The sequence below is a fragment of the Grus americana genome, chromosome 14, assembly GCF_028858705.1.
Source record: "Grus americana isolate bGruAme1 chromosome 14, bGruAme1.mat, whole genome shotgun sequence".
Lineage (NCBI taxonomy): Eukaryota > Metazoa > Chordata > Aves > Gruiformes > Gruidae > Grus > Grus americana.
In genome coordinates this window covers 13304738-13318252 of record NC_072865.1, presented here as the reverse complement: position 1 = coordinate 13318252, position 13515 = coordinate 13304738, and the positions used below count along the sequence as shown (strand labels likewise).

Genomic DNA, 13515 nt, shown 5'->3' with positions numbered 1-13515 from the left:
GGGAAGAAATGGAGCATAAAACCAGAAACTTTCCGTTTTAATATAGAGTAGTTGTTGCCTTGTGAAGCTGTTTCTGGTAAAGTTTTATTTTACACTTTATATATATTCTTAAACTCCTTCAAAGAGTAATCCGTTGAACCAAAGACTGCCAATATGTGAGGGGGTTCAGAAAAGATTATCTTTATTGCTGTGGATAGCAGACAATATGATTGCGTTAGGGTACTCCGCTGTGTGGCTGTGGAGCAGAGGAGCTGAATTAGCAGCAGAATACTAATATCGATAGTACGTCACGGAAGACTGCGGAAGAGCTCTTTCCAGGGAGATTCAGGGAAGAAGAAATATAGAAGTTTAAATATGAAAATGAAAGCATTCTCAAGGAGACAGGAATAAAAAAAATAATCCTTTTGTTACCAAATCAAGAGGGGAATACTGCATTGGGAACTTTTGTGAGCTTTATGTCTGGTTCATATTTTAAAGAAAGCCTGGTTTGGGGAGCAGTTAGGGAGGGAAGCTTATGCACTGGTGAAAACTGTTGTCCCCTTTATCCTGAGGTAACTTTTGTAATAGCTTCAGGTAGATTTTCAATGTTTTGTGGAAAGAAGGTGGAGATTAAGTGACCCCACTCATGCAAAGGCTGCAGAGTAAATTCAGTCCAAACGTTGGTGCTAAGAAGTTGAACTGGGAGTCAGCCGCAGGAACGAGCTTTATGGTGGTGGTGCCCAGAGCGGTGCTTCTCAGAGGCTGCCTACTGATTCTCGTTCAGCTACTGAAAGGTGAATTAAGGGGGAAAAAAAAAATGCAAAGATGGACTGCTTACAGAGTCTAAAAAAAAAACCAGTTCAAAAGGATGTGTGGTATGTTAGTAATGCTGGTACATCAGTACTCTTCGTGTTCATTTGCCCTCAGCTATTTCATTGCAGGGCTATTGTGTGAACTTGGAGAAAAGCAGTGGTGTATTTGTATTTACCTCTGTGAGCATTTTGAGTCATCCTTCACCATTCCCGTTTCCTGAGGAATAATCTCCTTAATTCCAGTCTTTTTTAAAAGCTTTTAGAAATTAAATAAATAAAGCAAGCATCAAGCCAACAAACAAGTATCAAGGAAACAAAACAGAAACTGTAAGTTTCTATGCAAGAGAAATAATTACCCCAGCAGAGAAAACTACCTCTAATTTTTTCTAGCAAGAAAATTGACATAACAATAAGTAATATGTAATCTTGCTTGCTTTCTGCTCCTCGCAAACAGAAAAGCTGCTAGCTCAGGCAGAGCAGGATCCAGTTAATTTCCTATATCCTCAGGCCAATTAGACAAGTTGAAAAATCAATCTCTGTCAGTCTTGTGCATGGGTATGGGTTGTGTGTGGGAGGAGTGGTTGTGATGGCTAATAGTAATTTGTTTCAGAAAGATAAGAATGTTAATGTCATATTTTGTTCATCTGTGCCATAATATTGTCATTAAGGTAAGATTTCCAAAAGGTTAATTTTAAATACTCTTTTTACAAAATGGTGGGAGACTCAAATCTCCTTCTCTTTATTTTTCTTATCTATTTGCAGTCTTCCTATTAGCGTAACCAGTAATGAGGTTTACCTGCAAGTGATCACTAACTGACTAAATCCACAGTGACACTTTATTTATATGGTAATTTCAGGAGGATTAGGAGGGTGTGGACTAGGAACACGTACCAATATTTGAATTCTGTTGTATTTCTGAGGCTTAATTTGGACCACTGGCTCAGCTGGTTGTTCTTCCCACCTTTTGTGGATAAAGTTCTGTGCAAACCTTGTGTGAATTTAAGCTTCTGAGCTATTGAGCACTAGTTAATGCAGATAGTGAAGCTGTAGGGCAAGGGCTACCAAACTTCCTGACCCTGAGAGCCATTTTCTAAATTATTTAATGTTGCTAATAGCCATATCCTTTTGTAAGTCTCTCTGTGTCCCCTGTATTTTACAGACCAAGACCTTATACCCCATTGTCCCTATACCCATCGGTGTTCTGAAACAAACCTAATTTTGGCAGATTGCTGCTATTATATTTTATAACAGAGACCTCTGGATCCTACTGAAGAGTAAGGTTTTATTTGCTCATTAATAAGCACGCATATTTATGTTTTTAGGCTATTTTCTGCTGAACAGCTTTTTCTTCCTGTTTCAGAGATGTGCCGACGTTTAGATAATGTTGTTCTGGGAACTGCCTGTTCCCATTTCCTCGGCTTGTGCTGACCTCAGGTTCAGCAGATAGTGCTCACTCTCCTGCCCACCCGCTCCTCTGACTACAAACACCCTTGAGTTATTCTGCATTTGGGCAGATTTTTCTCCCGTGTGGTATTGCAGGTAGATCCCTCCAAGCAAGTGCCCTCATTTGAGGTTATCTAATTCTAAATGGTCTCAGTCGCTCTGGGAACATGCTTTAGTAGTTTCTCCATCAGTTACAAAACTGAAAATAATCCAGCATTCATTTTTATTCTCCGTTTACAAGGGCTAATGTAGGTAGGTGAGATTTTGCTGGTATTATGCATGTGTAAGCAAAGAGTACAACCCTTAAATTTGCAGAATGTGCGCACACACGCTGTTTGTTCTTGGGCTGCGCCACTTTTATATCTGCCTTGAGTTCTGTGCAGCATCACTCTGAACAAACCAATCGACACGCTGTTTTCTCCCCTGGTCTTGCTTTCAGTAAGCTTTTTAATTATTTGAGTAGACATTGGGTGGGTGGGTGGGTTGTTTGGAGATGCGGACCCAGGTCTGCCTCTCTGTGTGCAGGTTGGGCGAGCATGTCTATACCGTCCTCAGCAAAATTCTTTGGAAAAGTTGAGAGCCTTTGCGAGGCACCCGGATTCCCGTTTTGAAATAAACTTTATGCAATGAGTAAACCCAAGGAGGGAGGTTGTTTTCGGTAGTTTAATAGAGCTTACGTGCCTGGATCAAACAATGTAAGTAAGAAGCAATTAAAGAAAACTGGGTGTTTTCTTTAGCGTTCTCCAGGGCGCTGTCAACAAGCACATTTTGCTGCCTGCAGCCTGTCTGTTACCAGTTGTTACCTTTTACCACAGATATTCTTTTATTTCCCTGCCCATTGTTTTAGTTACTTCATGAATAAAGAGAATTTAATTTGCCTCAATCTTAGAGCTACTGCATTTTTAAGTAATTGCAACTGATATAGGACTATCAGAGCTTAGCATATTATAATATATATTAGCTGCTCCAGCCAGCTCTTGTAAACAAGCTCTTTCAGTAATATTTCATTTCTATGCAGCTGGAGGTTTGCCTGAGCATGCAGCATACATATTTTAGCCTAGAATAGTTAAAAGTACATTTGAAAAGCAGAAATTCAGGAAGTTAGTACTTGCATATACTGGGCAGTGTTAATGTTCCTGTCACATTGAAACAATTTTACAGTCTCTTATCTAAAATTAATTTGTGGATTTGAGTCTTGCAGAGGACTTGTAAATAGTCTGTGGTGGATTGGACAGCAAACTGCCAGCGCTTCCTTAAGAGGGTTTGGGGAGCAGGCAAGGATGGAGTTTTCTCCCAAGCCATCCTCCTTATGCTCCGTCTCGCTGCCTTTTCTCCTCGCCCTGTGCGCAGGGAACCTCTGCTTCATTACCATCCTTTGGAAGATGATACATTGCTGTCCTCAGAACTGGCCTTTCCATGCTCGGTGTGCAGCTTGTATTTATGAAGTAAAATGTGGGTGGGTGCTCTTTATTATTACTTTTTACTAACTCATTATGTTATTTTTGCCAAAAGGCTGCTCAGGTAGTTCTGCTAGGAATTGCTTATAAAACCAGCCAGCAGAGAGTGTAGAGCTAATACAGTAATTTTCTACCTTGTCTGGAATTTAATTAGCCAGAGAGGGGTTCGGGGAGCGCTGAGGGTTTCTGAGCAGCGCGGCCAGTAGAGTGTGTGCGTGTATGGTTTCAGGCCAACCTCCCCTCAGTTGTCAGATTTTTATTTTTTTTTCTGGTTATAAAGAAGGCAGTTGGCAGGTTTTGCAAATATTAAGGCCAAATATCCTATTAGTTACACGCACCTCTCGTCTCTTAATTAGCCTATTGGCACGTTGAGTAAGCTTCTATCAAAGCATTTGAGGACATGAATCACTGCTTTCAAACACCTTTGGGGAACAGCCATAGTACTCACAGCTGGGAATTTGACCTTAAGTAGTTCTTAAAGTACATAAATCATATGGATATAGAAGCTGTAGGTGTTCTTATTGTAGTTTTGCAGGATCACAGGCTTTATTTCTTACTGTTGTTCATTTGTTCTTTGTGCTTACATGGTGTCTTGTCAGAAACACTCATTCATTTACAAGCATTAAAACGTTCATCTCTTGCAAGGTAGGTTCAGGTGCTGTACATTGCTTCAAAATTGCTCCTCTTTGGTGTCGTTTTGAGTTGTATCTTTTCTCTGTTCCTGTGTCAGACCTGCCCAGGACAGAAACTGGCACGTGGTCTTCCCTACAGTGGTCTCTTCTCCTTCGTTCTCCCTCTGTGTTACATCCGCTGTGGTTGACTGGCAGCTGGCATGGCCACCACTTTCCCCAGACCTCAGAAAAAATGTAGGTGAAATGACAGCAGCTATGTTACTCCCACCAGTGGTGCCATAGTGCCAGGAAATTAAATAAGCTGATGTAGACACAAAAAGTGAGAATACAAAAAAAGCAATGATATTGACTAAGTAGAACATGCTGTCAAAGTAAAACCACTTGGGAAAAGAGGCATGTTTTCCCTCTCTTGTCTCTTTGTGTTATGATAATCTCAAGAGACGCAGGATCTGTAAGAAGAAATTGCATGTTTTGACTGTATTTATGAGGAGAAGCAGTATTGTATAAAGCAGTAGTCTAGTCCTGATATTTTGTCAGTGCTTACTGTCTGCATGTTTTTGAGAGTGACCAAAGCAATAGCAGGCAAAATGGACAGTTCAGTGAAGTATTTAAGAAGTTTTTGGTAGTATAATCTGACCCTGAGGATTATTGGAAGGATTGATTTCACTAGAAGAGCACCCTTTACATCTTGACGTGGTAGGCTATACAGTTTCATGAGTTGTTTAGTGGGTTTGTGTACCTCCAAGACTAGAATACCAAACAGCTAAAGTTCTTGTATGGTGTGTTTTATTTTCTTTGCTATTTTGGTTAGCAGCAACTCACTCATGTGTGTCCTTTCCCAATAATGGGAGGAAAAAACCCCTCTTTTTTGCCTCTGCTGTCTTAAGGGAAGGCAAGTATTCAAGTTGCTGTGGTTTGTGCACAAGGGCTCCAAACAAGATGGGTTGAAATAGTGCCTGTGTTGCCCTTGCTGTTGTTTTACCGTTTCCAACATGGTAGTCAAAAAGAGGAAAGACAAGAGAATTTCTTATAAAGACAGTTTGTCAGAAGATGAGAAACCGTAGTATTCAATAATTATTCTCTCTAGCTTTTTTGGTCTTAATAAGCGAAGTAAGTATCCTTTGAGAAAGTTGTGAGTTTTAGCATTTCATATGTCTAGTAAAAGTCATGAAATAAGAGTTTCCTGTAAAAATGCTTTAAAACTATCTTCCTGGAGTTCGATTTTTTTTTTTCTTACATTGTGATTCACAGTTAGAAGTTCAATAAAATTAGCTCAATGAAATCAGAATGGGTTTTTTTTCCAGTTCATGTTGTAGTGCTGAGAGAGGGAATATGACTCCTAAGCAAAGACTGATCTCTAGAACTGATTTGTGGCTTTTCCCCTTAAAAGTCCATGACAGTCTCAAAATAAACATTTTGCAGTACAAAAGATAGTAGGGATTGCCTTCTTTGGTAATAGATGGAGCTAAAATGTTCTTTTGATCAGATCGGCTCTTATTAAAACCCCTTCTGTAATACAGAAGATACCTTAGTCTCTCATGCTGCGCTGCAGAACCGAAATCAAACTGATAATCAAAACCAAGAGAAGCAGAAGAAGGGAGCACACGAAGCTGCCCCAGGTTCTTGCAGTATCACTGGTCCTTCACAAGCCGATGAGGACTATAACGCATTCTGCCACCAGCTCCCCTTTTAATGTGGTGCTATATGCAGATCCTTTCTGCCAAGCTTTTTGCCTAACTGAAGCTCTTAGAAGCTGAAGGCACTCAGATTTGACATGAAAAGCAGGTTTTCCAGTCCAATCTGTTCATCCTTAGTGGCTGCCTTTTCTACCTGTGATGTCTTTAAGGAGCGGGCAGCTTTCTGAAGGTCCAGTTCCTGAACGAAGCTGGATTCTCAGTGCTGTCCACAGCAACCAAGTAATTCAGACATAATTTAAACACACAGCTTGCTTATCTCACTGCTGTGCACAGTTCTGCAGTTATTCTTGATAGGTGAGTGCGAGCGAGTCTTGTGGCAGCAGTTTTAGAAGTTGCTAACCTCAGCTCTGGGTCACTGCTGTGTGGAAGAATCAGCAGGAAGGTTCATAGTTGCTGCCCCAGAGCAGTGTCCTGGTCAGAGCTGAGCCGTGAGCTGGTGCTTGGAGGAGCTGGAGGTGTGTGCACGGGCACGTGTTCAGGGGTGAGGAGCGGTGACCTCTGGCAGAGGAGCCGGCAGAGAGCTCAGGGACGCGACCTGCCGAATTGCTACCTTCTAGATTTGCCAGTCGTTTTCAGTCAGTCCTGAGCTAAGAAGTGCAAGCAGAATTATCAAAAGTACCTGTGTGATTTGGGAGTTTGCTTCTCTATGAAACCAGTGGCACAGGCTCATAAGGGGATGCTGATACGCCTTTGCTTGCAGACTTTGCTCCACGTACCCAACACCAGTGCCGTCGGAGGCAGAGGCTGCACCGTAGCCACGTCAGCAGGCACTGAGTCCAGGCCATTATATCTTGTGTCTCATAGGGGCTCATTAGCTTGGGCTCAGCGCTTTTAACCACAGATACACAGCTTTCTGCTTTGGAGCTGATACATGTCTAGTGAGCTCAGAATGTGGGTTGAGTGAACTTATGTCTGCAGGCACAATAATAGGGAGACAAACCACAGTCACGTTGGCATATGTGACAGCGTTCATCTTTGAGACCGTGATGCTCTGCTGACTTCAGTAAGTAAGAAAAAGTGAAAGTATACATTTGAGATCATACTTTTGTACATGGAATATTTGGAACTGAAAGTCAGTTACCAAACTTATGGGACAAGTTGCCGTAATCCTAAATATCTGATGATTCACTGCTGCTATCTATCGAACCAAAAGTTAATTCTTAAAGTGAGAGACTATTTCAGGAGCGTTTCTTTGTATCTCCTGGCACTAAGAGTACTTAAATCACACCAGAGGACTAAAAGAACAGGCTGGTGCTTCTTGGCTTTTTAACCAGAAAACTGTTCCCAAAATATCGATTGTCTGAGACCATAGTAATAATATCCCAACTAGGAAAGCTTAAAGATTCAAACTTTTCTAGTGTCTTTTTACAACTTTTTAAATCCCTTCTCCAGTAATACTGGAGGAAGGCAGAATGCTGCTTAGAAGTTTAACATTGACATTTCATTTCTTTTCTTTTTTTTCACTTTGAGTTCATTGTCCTATTTATTTCTGTGGGCTTAACCATGAGCAATACACTCAAAAATATTTATTTTTTAAGGAAAAAGAAAGTTAATACTTTCATTCAGTGTTTGGCAGTGGGGTTCAGCATGGGAAAATCAGCTACAGACTTTATTGTCTCTGGACTGATGACTACTCTGAATTCTAACAAAATACAGTTCACATTTGGTATTTAGTTTCAGTAAATAAAACCCAGATATTTTAAATTCCTATGTTACTCTGTGCTTAATTTTCATTTATCAAAACTTTATTCATAAAAAAAATTTGTTGTCATGAAAGACACACTTCTGGATCAATGAACTAATCTTTGAAGTAAAAATTTGTTGCAATGATTGTTTCCAACAAGCTTCTTATACAGCTGAAATGTTTTGGGTTTTTTTCAAATTGACTTATCTGCTCTTCTTTGGGTTGATAAAAAGAAATGCACTTCTTTTATCTGAATGATAAAACGTTGATTTCAAGGGGGGAAGAATACTTTGGGACAAAAGATATCAGGGATGTTCTTTTCATTACTGATTTCTTATGACAAAGACCAAGAAGTGAGACCTGTGCATCCATTTAGATTATCATTATTCTCCGTAAAATAACCTTCACATTTGATGGCTTGTTTCAGCTACAGCTGTGAAACTCTGCAGGTTTTAATCACTGTTTCAGCCACTTGGATCAGAACAGAAAGCAAAGTTCCCCTCCTGTGAAAAGTTTTCCATTTCCAGTCTTATTGTATGTCTTTATTACAAGCAAAGAAAGATTTTTAAATGCTGAGAGTCCAATTTACAGAAGCTGAGACATAAATTTTTTCTCCTTTACAAAAATGAACTTCAGTGAATGTTTTTTTAATCTGTTTAATCACATCTTATTTAATGTGGTTCCTTTTTTATTTTAGCAGATTTTTTTCTATAGCACAGCATGCATTTGGGACTGATTATCTAAAAGTGGAGAAAATTAACTTTCAGAATTTCTTAAACCCGTTTCCATATGATATCCGTTTTATTAATGATTTTTCAACCTCAGTTTTCATGGCATAGGAACTTCACACAGCGTGAAGTTGGCTGTGAAGACAGACCTCACACTTTAAGTCCAAGTCTCTGGATGGCAATCTGAAAGGTGGGCTTGGCCACTGCCTTGGTCCAGCCGTGGGGGGCTTGGGAAAGGCAGCGCGGAAACGTTGCAGGGGGTGGTGTCTGGTTGCTGAACAGAAGGCAATTCCTGCTGTCTTCTCCATGCCTACCACTGTATGACCATTGAGAAGGATTAACCTTGAGAGTAGCTAATTTCTGACATAGGGGGATCTCTGGGATTTGTTATTCAAAAGAAGACGGAGAGGCTTTTGGCTTGGAACTCCAATGTATGGTCACATCTCAAATGTGTGGATACGTACTCTCATTTTCATGTTTCAAGGCCTAGAAGAGAAAAATTATCAAAGAACAAATAAAAATAGTGTGAGAGATTGTATGTATATGTACTAACACGTATCAATGCACTTATTGCTTTTTCCTTATGGAAGGTCTGAGAAGGACCTGAATTCTAAGGGACTTCAGTTTTGATTGGCAATATGCATTTTATTATTATTATTATTAATTTATGTTGAGTATTTTCTGGCAAGAGTAAGCCATCTGTGGGTTCAGCCATAGACTTCCATTTAGTGTCACTCGATGCATTTCTCTGTGGTCAGGATGGAGTTAGCAGTTTTCCCTGTAGTCTCCCATGACAGGCTGAGACTGATAAACCCCTTGGCATTGCTTCAAGGCTAACATTATAATCCTAATGATATTTATTCAAGGTCTGATGGTTCAATTGAATATGGCATATCAGTCAACATAATGGGGTAATTGGGCAAATATTAAAACTGAAAGTTCCTCTTCTATTCCTGTCCTGACATTTGGATGATCCTTCATCCACCAGACCCTGCTGTAGTCCTTCGGTACTGCTCTCCTCTATTTTTCCTCATTTTCCATCTCGACCTGAGCATTTCCAATTTTGCAGCCAGTTTCCCATGCCTAATTTTCAAAACATTCTGGAGCCTTTATGATGTATAGTGTATCTTTCAGTTCACAGTATCTGCTCTGCCAGGCTGCTTTGTAAGTTGGTACTTCGTAAATCACTTTGGAACACCTTGCACATAAAAACACTATCTGAAAGAAAATTTTATTCACTGTCATGTTCAAGTGAATTACCGCAGCAAGCAATTTCTGCACAACCCTCTGTCACAGCTTTTGTGTTAACTTTTTAAGAATTTCTGTTGTGTTTTTCAGCATAAGTTGATGAACGATAAAGAGAATAGACAAGCTTGTAAATTGTATACTATGTCAAGATGTCCTCATTTAAAATATCTGACTGGGTAGAACTTGGAATATTATTATTTAATGTATTCAGAGTGGTGCGTTTGAAAAAAAAGTAAAATACGTTTAAACTATCATAGTTTAAATGTAGATTAATATATCGCTGTCAGAAAAGAGTAAAATAATGATGCTGACCACTAAAAACACAAAACGTTGGGAACCAGTGAGGCATACTAAAAAATCTATAGTTAACCTAGTCCCTCAAAAACATTTCATAGTGCTCTTGTTATTCTATCTTAATAAGTAATTCCATTTACAGAAAGCGATGATAGATACACGGTTTTAGAAAAACACAAAGTGCATTTTAACCATTACTTGACAGTAGAAAGATATTTAGCACAGTATGGAACAGAAGAGCTCAAGTCTTTGTGAGAGGCACCCAGGGCATGTCCCTTGGGTAAGAGGATAGGAATGAGGTGGTTGTGTCGAGGTAAGGAAAGCAATTAAAAGGAAAAGAAACTATTGAAAAGCTGCAAGCAAAGCTTGACTTAACAAAAGGTTACATCGAAAGGAAGTTCAGGACTGTTGTAGGCAGTGTAAGTGGTAGAACATGTCCTAAAAGGAAAGAAAGACAAGGTTGCAAAGAGGTTCAGATAAGGCTACAGACTCTTTCTTACCATCACACATTCTGTTTCCTGGAATGTTTTGCAGTCCTTCAGTCAGGTACGCAGTATTTCAGTAATGCACACAAGTGCTATGAAGTAATGAGGACAAGGTAAAACATGTAAAGTTCTCCACACAGAGAATGTGGAGCATTTCTTTTTGAGTGACTTCCAAGGCACTATTACCTTGAATGTCATAGCTGGATTACATGACTGCAGATCAATACAGAAGAAAAGCACTGCTAGTTGACAAAGTTTCTCTTCTGTTTTCCAAATTGAAATTAGAAAATATATAATCTAGTTTGTCCTTCATGGCTCATTGCCTTGGTTGACTAGTTGGGTAGCATTATGTTCAGCACAGAAAGCTTAATGACCCATGGTTCTAATTTATAAGCAAGAAATTAGGATTTTTTTTAAAAGGCTCTCCGCAGAGCACTCTCTAGATTTGCCTTCCTAGATCTTCTGCCAGTCAAATCATGGTGCCATATTCTGATGCTATTTGTCACTATATATTTGTTTATGTAGTAGAAATACAATGCCTAGAATTATTACCCTTGTAAACAAGAGTGTAGAAATGCTTGTATTTTTTTTCGGCTGATGTGAAATCTGTCCTTTAGTTGTGTATGAGCATGTGTGTTTTCCAAGGGGAAAAAAGACGACTTCTCAAATGCTCATTGACCCAACACTTGATGTGTAAATAGGGGATGGAAAGTTCCACTCCAGTGGAAAAAAAAAAAAAAATTGTGCTATTATTATTATTATTTTGACTAACTCCATTCTTGCTCATGGTGGCAAGTAGCCAGAATCCATTCTATGCCACCATACTGTCTTTTGATTAATTACTTTTGGTCTTAATATTGTAAACAGTATTAATGCCTCTTGATACCATAGATATGTTTATTGCACAATGGAGCAGCTGCTATACAAAACTTAACACCATAACTGCATTTCATATTGAATTTTTCTCATTGGGGCTGGGTTTGGTTTTGGTTTTTTGGGGTTTGGTGGGGGTTTTTTGGTGGGGTTTGGTGGGGTTTTTTTTGGACCCAACTTTTAAACAGCCTCCTTGTAACAAAAATGAATAGGCTTTGGTGCTTGTCATTTCCTTCCCCTAAAGAGCACATTTTACAATTTGATGATGATGATTTCTCATTAGTTGGGGGGCTTGGGTTTTTTTCCTGCAACTACATAGATTTGGAGGATGTTTTCAAAACACTCAGTTCCTATGCTATGCTTGAAGACAAACTCTAAGACAGTAACAGTGTTTCTCTTTGCCAGATGGAACTTAGGAAGGATTAAAACAAAGATGCTGGTACAGGTAGAAAAGACGTGTTTGTGTAAGCCATGTCCTCCCCGCTTTGAACACAAATGTGTAAGTCTCAGACTATAGCAGAAGTGAGCTCTGAAATAAAGGTAAATTGTTCTAATTCTAAAAGAACTGAAAAAATTCTCAGTCTTTGTGTTGCTTTATCTACTTCTATTAACTAATCTCTATAGCTAGTTAAAAATGAAAGAAGAAATAGAAAATCCTGATTTGAGACTTGCAAAAGAAGAGGGGAAAGTAGAATACCCAGGCCCCCCAGGTCCTATTCTTTTATGAAGTATATCCTCTTCAGCACCCTCGGTGCTTAACCTACATTCGGTAACTCGTGCGTGTGTCTTTGTCAGTTTTTTTATGTTGTAAAGACAGGATCTTAGGTTTAGTGGTATCTTCGATATCCATGTTGACACTTGAGACTGTAGTCCTCCCCTGATATCGAGATGCAACTTTCATTAACGTTAACATATTATGAACAAGAGTTTCCTTCTGTAACATGAAAAAAGAGGGATATTTCTAGAGTTTCAAAGAAATTCCAACTTGTGTATCTGCAAGCTATTATACATTTCGGTGTTCAACACTTGCTCAGAGATCTCTATTTTTCTAAGCTTTTTTATAAAGATGAAATTGCAACTGAAATCTAGAATGTTGCCTTAGGGGGAAATGTGACTAGATTTCTTATATTAAGGATGGAGAGGAAAGCTCTTCTCCTAGGCTGCTATATTTCTTGGGTTTGCCAAACTGTGTGCTCATTACTTGTCTAGAAAATAATTAACAGCGATTGTCCCGTTCTGAGCTAACTGATGCTGTGTTAAAGCAGCCCGCTTCCCCCCTCCAAACATTTATGTTGGGGGTGTTGCTATTTTAAACACTGGAATGTTCATAAATATTCATCAATAGGCAATTCTGTAGGACCAGTCCATCAGAAGTGGAAGATCCAGGCTGATGCAGCTTCCTCTTGTCCCACTGTCCATGACAGTGGTCATCCTCTTAATTTTGTGCATAAGCCAGGTACTAATCGGTCTTGCATTTTTCATAACGGGAGAGGCTAGTCAGAGAAACAACTTTTAGCTCCTTTTGGTACTTGAGAAAATAGTGGCAATCTTTGGATCTAATTTAATGTTTTCATTATACTTCTACATAGAATTTGGTTTATTAGTAATTGACTTGTGTTTCACCAGTTTCTGTCAATATATCTTTTTGTTCCATACTGATAGTGAAGAGGAGCAATGTGCTGTACAGAAAATCACAGATCACAGATAGCATCAAGAGCATACCCTTTAAAATTATGTATTTTAATTAGACATTGACATCTGGTATGGACTATGAATGCTTATTTGCACACCTGCAGGCTATTTGATATGAAGAAACCCAAAGTATCTGGAGAATTTGTCTACAGATGGAGTTTAGTTGTTTAATATAGCAATTGTTCACAATGTACTGAATTTAGAAGTATTGTAAAATTTGTATGCCACATAGGTTCTGTGTACTTCAAAGCTGTTCATTACATAAATAATGCTTTCCCCTTCTGTTGATTTTCATAGTTGATTGAAAGGTGAAGGGATAATCTTGACAATATTAAAATCTTTTGAGAGTGCAAAAGGTTTAATTGAAACTCACCTTCATTTATAATAACATTTAAGACTTACAAAAGACCAAAATGGTGATCCATGAAGAAAATACATTGTACAGCAAGCTCATTTTGGCTGAGGTGTATGTGAGGAATCTCACATCAAAC

At 39.1% G+C, this 13515-nt stretch overlaps 1 protein-coding gene and 1 long non-coding RNA gene across 2 annotated transcripts in view; one reads left to right on the top strand and one right to left on the bottom strand.

The window, feature by feature from the left end:
• Window positions 1–13515, top strand: part of ATP10B (ATPase phospholipid transporting 10B (putative)) — a 154550-nt gene that overhangs the window by 52802 nt on the left and 88233 nt on the right. The gene's annotated exons all lie outside the window — the stretch shown is intronic.
• On the bottom strand, window positions 8218–10718 carry LOC129212986 (uncharacterized). The gene is made up of 2 exons (XR_008579332.1): window positions 10475–10718; window positions 8218–8918 (listed from the first exon to the last, which is right to left on the bottom strand). It is a non-coding gene; the product is annotated as an uncharacterized LOC129212986 (long non-coding RNA).